The 13160-nt window shown below is 48.5% G+C and overlaps 1 protein-coding gene across 1 annotated transcript in view; it reads left to right on the forward strand.

Annotated features, from left to right (window-relative positions):
* SHANK3 (SH3 and multiple ankyrin repeat domains 3) overlaps nucleotides 1-13160 on the forward strand; it is a 373777-nt gene that overhangs the window by 207312 nt on the left and 153305 nt on the right. The gene's annotated exons all lie outside the window — the stretch shown is intronic.

Below are 13160 nucleotides of genomic sequence, written 5' to 3' on the forward strand. Positions count from 1 at the left end.
AATTGTTTTTACCTGCCTGCATCTGAAGGTGCCAGGAAAGTTGCAATATAGTCGGTGACAGATGGTGCAGGCAAGGGTGGTCTGAGCTTTCTCTCTGCCGTGCCAGTTCCCTCTTTGTGCCCGTTCTTCAGGTCACGTCCCCATTCATTCATAATGATCTCATTTCCTCCCCTGCTATATTTGAGCTCTGTACCACCTCAGATCTCATTTGGACCCAGCTGTGCCTCAGTTCCTCTACGGTAGCTGGAGCCCCAAACTTAACAAGATACAGAAGAGGCAATTTAGAAAGTGCCCATCACCCCAGACTGTTACTTGTGCCGTGCCTGGGTCAGGGTAGTCTGTGTGAGAAGCTGAAGGTTGCAAGTTTAACAAAGCATAAACACTTAATATGATGTTCAAGGCCAGTTTTAAAAAAAGTTGCAAGCTATTTAGGTGTGCACTGATGAAGCAATGGTAGCAACAGACGCTGAGAGAAGTCCTTTTTGTTTCTTTTTGTCTAGAGCTGTGTGCCTCTAAAATAGGCTACATCCATCAAAATGCAGGTTATGTGTTTGTAGCAGAAGATGTTCTAGCGGTCCTAGGTGGGAAGCACCGGGTCTCTGGCTGGAAGCGTTCAAGCACAGGTTGTGCCTGTGGGCAGGAGCTGCGAGGAGGGACTGAACACTGTCACTCGTCATCAGCACTGCCGTGCTTCGCCGCCGCACAGGGGAGAGTGCAAGTCTGCGGAGCTGCTCTGCTTGCAGGGTGCCCCTTCCACGGCCTCCGAGACAGAGGGAGGTGCAGAGCTGCCAACACAAACCTGTGCCTGGACTGTCCGATGTGAAAGGCTGTGGGGAACCAGTACGTGCAAACCTCTGCCAGACTTTCAAGGCCTGTTTGGTTTGTGTTCTTCTGAACTGGGCTTAACAGCATGCTGGTCCCTTGCCTGCGCTGGTGGGCCTGAGCTCCTGGGAACAAGATGAGTGGTGATTTCTGCTCCTCAGGCACACAGCGTAGTCCCCAGCAAAGGCAGCGCTTCTCTTTTTGTGGACAGAGCTGGTCCAAGCTTGCAGAAGAAACTCTTGCAGCAAGAACCCAGCACAACCTTACTGTCCTCAGCTTCAAGCCCAGCTGCATGTACCGCCGGGGCAGGTGGCTGCTGCAGGTTACTCGGCTGATTCTTTGGACCACCAGGATTTCTTCAGGAACAGTGAGGAAACACACCCCACCCCCCTTCTTCTATTTCTAATACAGCAATGAAGGTTTTCTTTCTTTTCATCCTTCTCTGTTTTAAAAATTGTTTAGACGTAAAGTACCATTAGCGCAAATAGTAGGGTACCAAAAAAAGTCACGTCCATCATCTTGGCCTCTTCCTGTATAGGAAGCAGATCAAAATGCCCTGTCCTCAGAGTTAGCTGTAGTTTGGGGGTCTTCTTTGTCCCTTCCTCTTGAGATGATTTGCATTTTCTGCCTGACTTGGAAGTCTATGATCTGGCATGCTGAATTGCTGCCACAGTTGCTTGGCTTTAACACCAGTTCTGCTGGCTTTGCTATGCTGAAGATGCCTCAAGAGCAGCCTTTCCTCAAGGGCCACGCACTTGATCAGGTAGTCACCTCTGCTCGTTCAGTTCAGCGTGGTGGGCTGCAGCCTGGACTTATGCCAGCACATGCAGCTGCAGTATTCACTTTTTTCATCCACTGATAACTATAAATCATACCAACAATTTCATGGGATCACTGGAGGCTCAGTTTGAGCAAGCCAAGGTAAAGGCTGTAAGTTGTCAGGTATTTGATACACTACACTAAGACTTTCTGTGCCCAGGACTAAAACCATCTTAAAACCTGCTCTGGTACGATGGTAGTTTTCAACTCTTAAAATCCTTAGTGAGAAAATTCAGAAGGGGATTTTAGGTCTTTTCTGTATGGTCTGAATATTTGTACTCTTACTTGCTATCTTAGCCCCTACTGTGATTCAAGGAAGGAGAAGTTTGAAGAGACAGGAATTCTTCAGTCTTTATTAATTTGTCTTCTTTATTTGAGGGGGAAACATTATTCTGCTGCAAGAGTAAACTTGCAGAGTAGGCTTTGAAGCTCTCCTTTAACCGATCATTTTCACTGATGGGTTTTTGGCCAAGATCTCCATTAGCCACCAAGATTAACCTGTCTCTGGTTATAGAGAGCACCTGCAAACTCAAGAGAGGGGAATAAGTGACTAGAGAGCCCATTGGCTGTCTTTCTACCTATGTGGAGAACTGATGTTTTCATGGCAGAATGTCTGAAGACTCGCCCCTTCTGAACTTCCAGTGCTGGATTTCTTTCTGGAGTAATTTTTTTAATATTCTAAAGAAACCATGTAAACTTTGAGTGAGAGACATCCATTTATTTTGTTTTGAGACTATGTTTTACCATGAAGTAATATAGGTAGGGGAGATAGCTGTGGTTGAAGGATGCCAAGTGGCCCTCATGGAGGAGCAGTCACACGACGCCTGTTTGGGTGGGAATGACTGGAGGCTGTTGTAGGAAGCTTCACGTGCACTTACGTCCTGGTGTAACCTAGTAGTGGCCCAGCTAACCAGGGGCAGGTGCTCCTGCATTTGAGCTGCTGAACTGTTGGTGTGGTAAGCTGCTCTGAACACCAAGCGTAGGACAGCCCCAGGGGAGTGCTGAGGAAGAGTCTGGCTGTGGAAAGCAGGTTAGGTCGAGGCAAGACCTGGGTGGAAGTTCCCGCCCCAGCGGTGTACAGCCTCTAAGGCAGGTAACTCTTCTGCAGCAGGGTCTACAGCAGGGAGAAGTGTGGAGTACCTTTGTTAGGGAGAATTATGCACATATGAAAGGCTGGGAGAGGGTCCAGCCTTAGGATATATGTAGAACTTTCCATCAGAGAGCAAAATACTTTCCTTGACGAACCGAAATTGCACTTGGGTGTGCTTCTGTTATTGCACTGGAGTGTGCTTCTGCTCATGGGCAATGTGGGAATGGATCATTGTCCACGCATAGTTCTGTAGTGTGTTTTGAGGTCTGTGTCAATGCAGGTGTATTCAGTGGGATGGTGGATGCGTCTTTGGACTGAAAGACATCTATATCCATGCCTAACTGACAGGAGGACTTCATTTCCATGTTGCATGCAAACTCTGGCTTCCCATCTGTTGTCAATAAAAGAGCAAGTGGTGTCTAATGAAGGCTTGTTCAGTGTAACCAGGATCAAAAGCTTCCCCAGGGCATTTCACTGGAAGGTTATGAGGCTGGTGGACAAATGATTTTTTCTGTTCATCTGGGGACCCCATATGAGTCTTTCCTATTTTCCCTAATTTCTTTAACTGCCAACTTGTCTCTCCCTTGGTTTTTATTAATAAACCCAAGTGAAATCTGTTGCTACGATGAAAGGACCCTGCAACATCTGCCAGATGGATTGTATGCAGTCAGTTTATTAATTTGACGGGGCATTTAAAATCAGCTTTTATAACTGCATTTTAATTTCATAACAAATAAAGCAGCTGTGCAGAGTGAAAAGTTGGGCTATTGTGGCGTATACCAGGGGCTCACTGTCTCTAGAAATGCCTTGTGTTTTACAGCTTGACCCATCAAGTATCTGTGAACTTCATCGGATAATGGGGTTTGAGAGTCCCCCAGTTCTGGGACTTAGGAAGACTGTAGCCTTGTTGTGCTGGTACTAGAGACTGCACCTTCCCAGGTCTAACATTCCCGAGACCTGCATGGCACAACAGGTGGGCTTCTTCTGGAAGGAGGATACTGCTAGTGTTGGTTCACAAACACTCCTGGGATTTGGGTATCAAGAGCGTGAGTAATTGTGCGCTGGAGGGCATGCAGCCTGTGCGTGCGGTATGTGTTCAGGCTTACTAGATTGTGTGCATACCCTTGGGCAGTGTGCTCGGGTGTTGAAGTTCAGCTGGGAGTTAACAGGGCTCAGAGCAAAGGATTTGAAGCCATGTGAAACTTTACAGTGCTTGGCTTACTTCCAGTTTTGACTATGTCTCAGTATAGACACAGGCAAATTAAGTGGGAAGGAGGAGAAACCTTTCCTAGTGTGGGAAAACAATAATAGGAAGACACTCGGAGCCGGACAACCTCTGCAACTCAGTGAAGGTCGCAGCCCAATGCTGCTGCTCAGATGAGGGACTTGGCCAAAAAATGGGTCAGTTGCTGATGATTTTTCAGAGCTCAGCAACAGTAATTTACAGCTGACATTGAGCAAAACTGTGCTGTCGGCATGGTTCTGGCAGCTTCCCTTTTTCTGGGTCCCTCGTATGGCAGTGGCTCAGAAGTGAAAAACTTGAAGGTGAGGAGTGTTGTTGAGCAGCCATGTCATCTCCGTGTTAGCCTCTCAAACAGATTTGGGTGCTCTGTATAATACCCAGGTTACGTGAGAGATTGTCCTGGATCTGGAGTTGTTGCGCAAGTCGAGGCAATGTTTGCTTGTTTGCTGGGAAATTATTTTGGAATAAAACTGCCTAGAGACTTGTGTACGACAGAAGCACTCATTTACTCTTGACTTGATCTGGGATTACAGGTATGTAGTGATGTGATGTACATCTCGTCTTCGAGTGAGGTCAGGGTACCCGTTCAACTTCTTTTCATTTTGTAGCCTTCTGGAGCTTTCTTTGCTTGTAACACATCTTCCAGGGACCAACTCTGCTGGGGTAGGGCTGGATATAGACTGGAACAAGATCTTAGCAATGCAGGCAAGTTTACAGCTTCAGCCACGCTTGGGCAGCTGCATATTGTAGCTAATCTGGAACTGCAAGTAATCCTGCATGCCTGGGGATTTAGGAAGCCCCGAAGTCCTGTGCCATGTGGACAGCCATAGTGCTATTAGCACGAGGGTCCCAGGTGATCATCATGGATTACCGAGCACTGCAGATATGCCACGTGGAGTCGTGTCAGGTTGGAGAGAAACACAGAACACTGCGTCAGCCTTTCTACCTCACCGGTGAGGGCATCTTCCATGGTCAGGGTGGCTTCAGGATGTCCTTCCCATCGGAGAGGTCAGGGAAGGTCTCTGAAACTTGGGTCTGATACCCCTCTCTGGGCATCAGCGCACGCCTTAGTGCTGCCTGTCGCAAAGGTGCGGTATGACGCCTCGGGGTTTCTGAGGTTATCACGAGGTTTGAAAGTCTCTGGATTCAGATTCTGTATCTGTCCCCCAAATGGCTTCCTGACAGTCATTTAATAGATAAAACAAGCAGAATGGCTGTGTCACTTGTTTGTAGCTCAGTAGATAAGATGTGAATTACGATGTTTTTCTGCCCCTCAGGGGGCTGAAACTAAATTAACTTGTTATCCAGCAATGGGACCGTGACAGCTCCCAAGGACGTGAAAACCCGCAAACATGGCCGTGGGTGAGATCCAGGCGCAGTGCCTGAGCGAGGCTGACGGGGAGCTGCAGGGGGTCGGAATCGAAGGGAACGCAGCGGGGTCCGGTGTCTCGCAGTCCCCGGGTCAGCGAAGGAAAGGGCAAGTCTGAGCGGTGCCGGAGCGGCCTGGAGAGGGCCGTGATAAGCAGGTTTGTGTTGGAGCATTAGGGAAGGCACAGGGAGTACCAGGACTGTCCTCAAACGCTGCCTGCGCCACTTGGCAGAGGAATGCTGGAAAGAGCAAGGCCCCCCCGGGCTCTGCCGAGGGGTCAGGATTTGACGACATCATTAGAGCGAGTGGGAAGCCATGGCGGTGAGTTAAGCCTGAGGGACCTCAGCAGAGTTCAGTGTGGGAGTCCGAAGGGAAGATGAGCAGAGCTTCGGGTAAGGATTGATGTGAGGAGGCCTGCGAAAAATGAAATTAAGGGTGTTACACACTGGGAGGCAGGGCCTGCAGAGTTTTCCTTGTGGCCCTCTGAGTTGCTCTCTGTCTTCATGCATTAACTTGTCCCCAGCACAGCAGAATCTGAACTGGAAGTCGTGTTTGCATACTGCAGTAGCTGCATTGGAATAGCCGGGGTCCTTTCAGCTTCTCCCCTCGTCAGGGACTTCGCAGCGCTGTGAGTGTGCTTGGCTGTGAAATCGCTTGTTTGTTTGATTTTAATATCCTGGAATAGATGACGGGTGCAGTGTATTATGAACTTCTGAGTCTGTGTTATTAGCTCAGGGGTGACAGACGGAAAGAGTGCCAATGGGACCTCCCGACGCGAGAGCTGGCCGGTTCGCGGAATTGGTCAGCAACTCTGTTCCCACCCATCTTGCGTCTTCATCTGGGAACAGAGGTCATAAATTGATGGGTGTCTTGTAGAAAACTACTGTGGCACCAGTGCTCTAAGCGTAGAGGCTCCGGCTGTGCTTGCGTCTCTGACAGCTGCCTGCCGGGAGGAGACCTCCCCATACGGCTCATGGTGACTCCACAGGTAGCCTTGGGGGAAGCCTTTCTAGAGCAGATTCCTTGCAGCACCGGTGGGTCCTACTCTTCCAGCTCTCATCTCTCCTTGTAGTAATGGCTCTAGGCAGGAATAACAACCAAAACATTTCTTAAAAGATACCACCGACTGCAAAGGCCAAAAGGGTCTGTAGGCAGCCCAGGTTCAAGCTGAGCCTGTGCAGATGCAGGTGGCTGGGTCATGCAGCTTCTCAAGCAAGACTTGGAATCGGAGCGCTCTGCGGGCTGTGCTGCGCTCCAGGCACGGTGCCATCCTCGGGACTCACCCCAGAGAAGGTAGGAGGAGGAGTATCGCGGTGCACCCCTTTTGTGGGAAAACCTCTGATGCTGAAGAGAGATCCTGTCTTCCTCAGAGCAAGATGGGGACCATGCCTCACGAGCGAACGCTACGGGAACTGGGCCAGTGCATCCCCAGCACGTGCCAGAGGGATCTCTGCGCTAATAGAGCAGGAGGGGGAAATTGTCTTGTGAGACAGAAGAGAGGAGGAAGATTCTGCTTGAGCAGTGAGTGAGATGAAGGTTGGCCTGAGCCCAGCCTCATGAATAAATGAGCAGCTTGGGTGCTAGGAGTGACATTTCTAATAGGGAGGAAACAATAACAAAGAAAAGCAAGTCTATTTCTGAGAGACTGTGCGAGAAGGCAACTTCTGGGATTACTCTGGAAAGGAGCAATCACGTATCAGTGTGTGTAGGGGTCTCAGGAAAGGGAAAACCCATGGCCACTATGTATTGGTTTTTTTCTTTCTTTTTTTTCCTTTTCTTTTGGTCTTGGAACCTGTGAAGCAAAGGAAGATGGGAGCTTCCAGAGGAACAGAGGCGGTAGGAACAAAGTAAAGAGTTTCGCAGTCCCAGCCGCCTGTGATGTTGCTAGCCCATGTGAAAGGCATATCTTGGTAGCATCTAGAGTCCTGTCAGGTTGGAGACGCGCTTTGTGCTGTGCAACAGAGAAGAGGTGGGACCAGAGCCTGGACCTGCAGGTTGTACAGTCAAACAGTAGAACAGCTGGCAATGCAAATATGGGGTGCGAAGAGGTGGTATTAAAGAGCTGACGCTGCTGAGCTGGTTCCATACATAGGCTTTAAGGGTTAAATGGGATAGAAATGAATGGAAGGAACACAGGGGAAAAAATGTAGTCTTTGGTCAAGACCACTGCCTTGTCATTTGCACCTGGCTGGGGTCCATAAGCATCACTTCAGTAGGGAATTTTCCACAAGATCTGGAGGATACTACGGTGGATCTAGGGAGAAGTTTGCAGGTACAGTGGAGTGTGTAGGAGGCAGCATAAAATGATCTGAAAGGCATGTTTGGAGATGAGTAAGGGCTGCGAATGGGGTGGGGGAAAATAGGGGTCCATGGTAGAACAGCAGTGGAAGGTGGATTGGTGCCTGAAAGGGGAAGGTAGGAATGTCTGCATTTGGTATGAGAGTGGAGAGGGAGCCAGTGAGAGAACCCTCAGGAGTGGTTGAGAGAAAGCCAAGATGATTTCAGCAGCTGCTGTGGGCTTTTCCTCCAGGGTCCTGCAGCAGCAGGTTAAAGGATCCTTCTAGGCGAACCCAACTCGAGAATGTGGCAGTCACTTGGGCTTCTTTGTGCAGGCCGTGGAGCAAGCAGCAGTATAGCACGACACTGGGAAATGGCCGTGGGACTTGACGGGCCGGGGTCTGGGATCCAGAGTTGATTAGCTATGACTTCCTCCATTAAAGAAATTTTTTCCCACTATGTCTTGTTTGTTAACTTCTTCAAAGCGTATTTAAGCATTTCATGTGCGCATCCCAACATGACTCGGTATATGCCTCATTACCATGTTTATAGCTATTCAAATTACCAGTGACCTTCAGAGCTGATGGTTGTGTGTATGAGTCGCCCAGCTTGCATCGATGATTTGTAGGCCTCAGTAGACCATTTATTTCTCCTCTTCTGTCAGCGTCAGCTTTTTCTTGACCGCTGTGGTATTGCCCACTCGCTCCAGGGCCCCCATGGGAGAGGAGAGCTGTCACAGCTGAGTTGGGCTCACAGGCAGTTCTGAGCCTGGCCTGACTTTGCAGAAGAAAATGGAACAGGCTCTTGGAGTGACTTGTCAGGAGAGACTGCTGAGAGATGGCATCCACCTGTCAAGTCAGGCCCTGCGGAAGTCCAGCTGAATCCAAGCTGCTGCTTTGAGCAGTGTCCTTTCGGTGTGCCAGGCATGAATTGCTGTAACTTCAGAGCTCCTTGGCACCCATCTGCTCCTCTCCCTGCCAGCCCAACGCTCATGTTCTCTGTACCTCATATCTGAAGAAGTTGCATGTTTATACAGCAAGAAAAGTTTGAATGAGCTGACTGAGGCTGAGGTACCTGCCTTCTTCACCTCAGCCGTCACTGATAAGACCAGGCTTCAGCAATCCCAGGTCCCTGAGACCAGAGGGATAGTCCATGGCAAGGTAGGCATACCCTCAGCGGAGGAGGATCAAGTTAGGGAACATTCAAACGAACTGGACATACGCCAGTCCATGGGGCCTGATGAGATGCACCGGTGAGTGCTGAGGGAGCTGGCTGATGGCTTTGCCAGGCCACTCTTCATCATCTTGGAAAGGTCACGGTGGTCAGGAGAGGTTCCTGATGACTGGAAGAAAGCAAATGTCACTCCTGTTTTCAGGAAGAGCAAGGCAAAGGGTGTGGGGAACTCCAGGCTGGTCAGTCTTGATCCCTGGGAAGGTGGTGGAGCAACTACCTCTGGAAGCCATTTCCAAACACATGAAGGGCAAGATGGTGATTGGGAGTGGCCAGCCTGGATTTGGGAAGAGGAAATCCTGCTTAACCAAGCTGATCGCCTTCTACAGTGAGGTGACTAGCTTGTTGGATGAGGGGAGAGCAGTGGATGCTTTTTATCTTGATTTGAGCAAGGTTTTTATGTAACATGTACCTCATGTAACATCCTCAGAGACAAACTGGTGAAATATGGACAAGTTTGACTTTTTCCTTTCATTAGAATAGACTTCGTTTGCTGTCACCTTAAAATCTGTGTTCAGCTTGATGCCAGGCAGGCTGAAACTTCAGTCCTTCCAACCCTCAAGAAGTAGCAAATCTTAAAAAGGAGTACTATGTGCTTGAAGAGCCAAGCATAACAATACAAGAACAGAAGGCTCTGGAGAGCTGGATGAGCTTTCCTCCACGAAGGGCTGGTTTGGAAGTTAGAAATACAAAGTACTAGAAAAGGGAAATTTTCCGTTGGGAAGTGTTAGCAGAGCTGCTAAAGCATGGACATGGAGAGCAGTGGGAAATAAGGTAAGGGATTTGGGTCTATTCCAAATTGTGACAACATCATAACCTCTGGAGAGCAGGAGCATTTGCATCTCAAGAAAAGATCTAGAGAAGAGGCTGAAATGAGTCTGCTGTTTGGCTTGTAAATCAGGCTTGCTTTGTTTGTTTGTTTTTCCCTTGCTTCCTATAGGACTAATGCCTAGATACAGGCAATCGTGAAGTTCCTCTTCCTTGGGGAATTTGCTTTGGCTGGCATGGAGCAGTGCTTAATTTATTAATAACTCTGGTGTTTGGGTTTAGCTATGAATGACACGTGGGCATTATGGTGATGGGTGCAGGAATAAATCTGGTAGTGCTGTCTGTGAAGTGTTAGGAGGGAGCTGAATTGGAAAGGTAGCAGCACATGGTAGAGCGCGGATGTGTCTGTGCTTCTGCCAGTCGGGATATCAAATACCATAGCAATTCAGGTGTTTATTTGCTAACTAATTAAAAAAAAAAAAGAGTTGTCCACTCAGTTACCAGCAACAGAAATCCCAGCCTGGCAGTAGGACCGTGGTCCATGTTGGGGGTAAGGTGTGCTGCCATGTGCGTAATTGCACGCTCTTCTTTCCTGAGCTGAAAGTCCCCTAAATCTGCCAACTGGGAGTTAAGCCTTATGTTGCATTCCCTCCACTAGCACTTGTCTGCCTTACCTGGGAAGGACGGCTTTCCCTTCCAGCCCTGCGCATCGCTCGGGGCTGGTGGTGAGCACCCATGAGCAGCAGGAGCGAGTTCCCCAGAGGTGTTGGCCCCGACGGACGTACCAAGAGCGCAAGGACTTCTGCATGGTCTGCGTGGAGGGACCCGGGGGGTGGTGGAGGACAGCAGGATGACACAGCGGTGACAGGCAGCAGTGTGGTCATTTGAGCACAGTGCTCCTGCCTCCCCATGCTACAGTGAAGCAGAGACATCCAGGAGAGAGGAGTCGAGCGTGCTAGCCTCCACGGCCCTTTATGGCCTTCAGGACAGATGCCTCACCAGGTTTCAGCTGTAGGTGGAAGTGTCTTCATGGGAAGGTAATCTGAGAGGATGGCTTTTTGGGAGTGGGGCATCTTTGTGCATTCTGCAGAGTGCCCAGCCCATTCTGAGCTGATAGGTAAAAAAGCAAGGAGCAATGGGATACTGGGAATTGTGCAGAATCCTTGTGCTGTGGAGAAGATGAGCAGTAACTGCTGTTTGTGTGACACCATGCACAGCCATAGGATACTTGCATAGTGGTACGAATTTTATATTATCAAAGAGTTTATCTCGAGAGCTATTCCTACTGAGGATTGAAGATCCGGTTGCTGGGGGCCATGTCGTACCAGTGGTCTCATTTGCTTGGTGGTTTCTTGCATCTATAGCTGAACAACTGATCAGCTCTGTTCATTCTGCCTGGTTGCAGCGCAGCCTTAGGAGAACGAGACAGTAAGGTTTCCCTGGGCTTGCTGGTTGCCTCATCACTGTCATCCTGTCGCCAAAGGGCCTTTTCAGCAATCAGCCACAGGAGATTCCTCATCTTTTATGGGGCCTGCCTGATGGTTGGAGGGAGCATCCGGCAGTCTCCAAGGTCACTGCCTTTGTGCTGGGTCAGGTCCCGACACTTGTCTGCAAGCCTGCGGTCTCTACCTCTGGAGAGGCAGCTCTCTCTAACTGCCAAATTCACCTGAGTATGTTTCAGATCATAGGCAAGCTCAAAATGAAGATGAAGTTTCTGCTATCAAAGCCACAAGGTTAAATTATGATTCCAAAGTTGGAGAAACAGCCATAGGAAAAAAGCATAAGATAAGATGATGCAAGTTTAAAATAGATCTGACGTCAGCCTTTTTCTTCACCTGTTGTCCAGGGATTTGTTGAGGAGCTTAAGAAGCCAGTTTAGTGTCCCCTTTTTGTATGAGGGCGTTTTATAACAGCTCCTGAAGTTTCAAAGCAAGTCCCAAGAAACCCTACGTCTCGGTGCTAATCAAGGGGATCTCTTGTTGTGGTGGGCTTGTTTTTAAGAACTTGTTATCCAGATAATGCTGAGGGAATACTTCTGAGATCGTTTGAGATTTCATTCTGACAGCAGGGACCCCAGGATGCTGACTTTTCTGTTTATTTTTTTGTCTGGATGAATTCGTTTGTGAAATGACATTATGAATGTTTTCCAAAGGATGTATCAAAAGCTTATCACTTTCAGGTGATGTGCAGCAGTTTCTCTTGATCTATAGCATTTTATAGACGACGTCTAACACATTAATTCACAACCTGTTCTAGAGACCACTGTGTTACAAAGAGTTAGGAAAGCATTGTGAGCCACGGTAACCTGAAAACACATGTAACTGCTCTCCTTTTCCACTTTCTTGGATCAGGATGGTGCAATTAATTGGCCTTGTAAGTGCTTGAATTCAAGTGAGGCGCACATCAGCCATTTTCTGGATAAAATAGGGGTAGTGTCTGGGCACTCTGGATGTAGTGTATAGATGGGGAACACCCAGAAAGGTTGGTAACGATTCTCACCTGCCTTTTTTCTCTCTTGCATTGTGCACATTTTTGTTCTCTTAGGTGCTCTGGGAATGAGAATCATTTACTCTGTGGCTATATGAAATGTGATGGTCACATCTGATGCATTTTCAAATGTCCTGAAACAATCCAGATCTTCCTTGCAGAGCCTGCTAGCATAAGTTGGGGGGGATCCAGTTGCAGGGAGCTAGGAGATGACAGCTGACATCAAACGTACATTTGGTGGCAATGGTTTTCGTAGCAGAAACCTCAAACTGTTTTGTGACCTCAGACTGTGCTGGCTAGTCTGCTTTGGACCACAGTTCATTCTTCAGGTGTAATAAGAAGTGCTGGTTTTGTCCGTAGCTCTTCAGTAGTTGTATCTTGGCTACCTGAAAGCCATCCTTTTCAGTGGGCAGTTGGTGAGGAGTTCAAGCTGGTAGTTCCCTGGTGTAACGGGGACACTCCTGATGTGATTCTCTGTTAAAATCTCCTTGACTCTGAATTCATTTAATCTTCAGAGCACATTTCAAGATTTCCTTTCTGTTTCTCTAAGGTTTGAGCAAGTAAAAACAAGGTTTAATGAGTTGAGAGAATTGTGCTGTGACAGTGAAGCACCTCCCTGTTTGCTGTGCCATTTAGAGTGAAACAGCTCTTGGTTTTTTGAGCCAGTCAGGACACCCCAGTTCTCAGAGTGACTTGTGTTGTCACCTTGGCCAATTTCTTTTCCTCTCCCCATCTCAGTTTCCTATGGAGCTGTGATTTGTCTGTTGCTCTGAGGATGTCGGAAGTTACAGTAGATAGCATGTTTCCGGGAAGTGGTTTTATCAAAGCCCATGTCATGTCTGGGTCCCACATCAACAATCCTTGTTACAAAGACAGGTCCTACCAGTTCGCTGTTTAATTTTCGCAGCACTGGCTGCATGAAGGCCGTTGTCTACACTGTCTCTCTTCTGGACATGGGTGAAAGAAGCTTTTGAAGGCTTCTTGAGGCGCTTTCTTCCTCCAGACCACTCCTGACCCCCGATTTTCTGTGCTCTGCCCTTTCGTGTTTCTGCTGC

Source organism: Calonectris borealis, chromosome 1 (genome assembly GCF_964195595.1).
Source record: "Calonectris borealis chromosome 1, bCalBor7.hap1.2, whole genome shotgun sequence".
NCBI classification, from domain to species: Eukaryota; Metazoa; Chordata; class Aves; order Procellariiformes; family Procellariidae; genus Calonectris; species Calonectris borealis.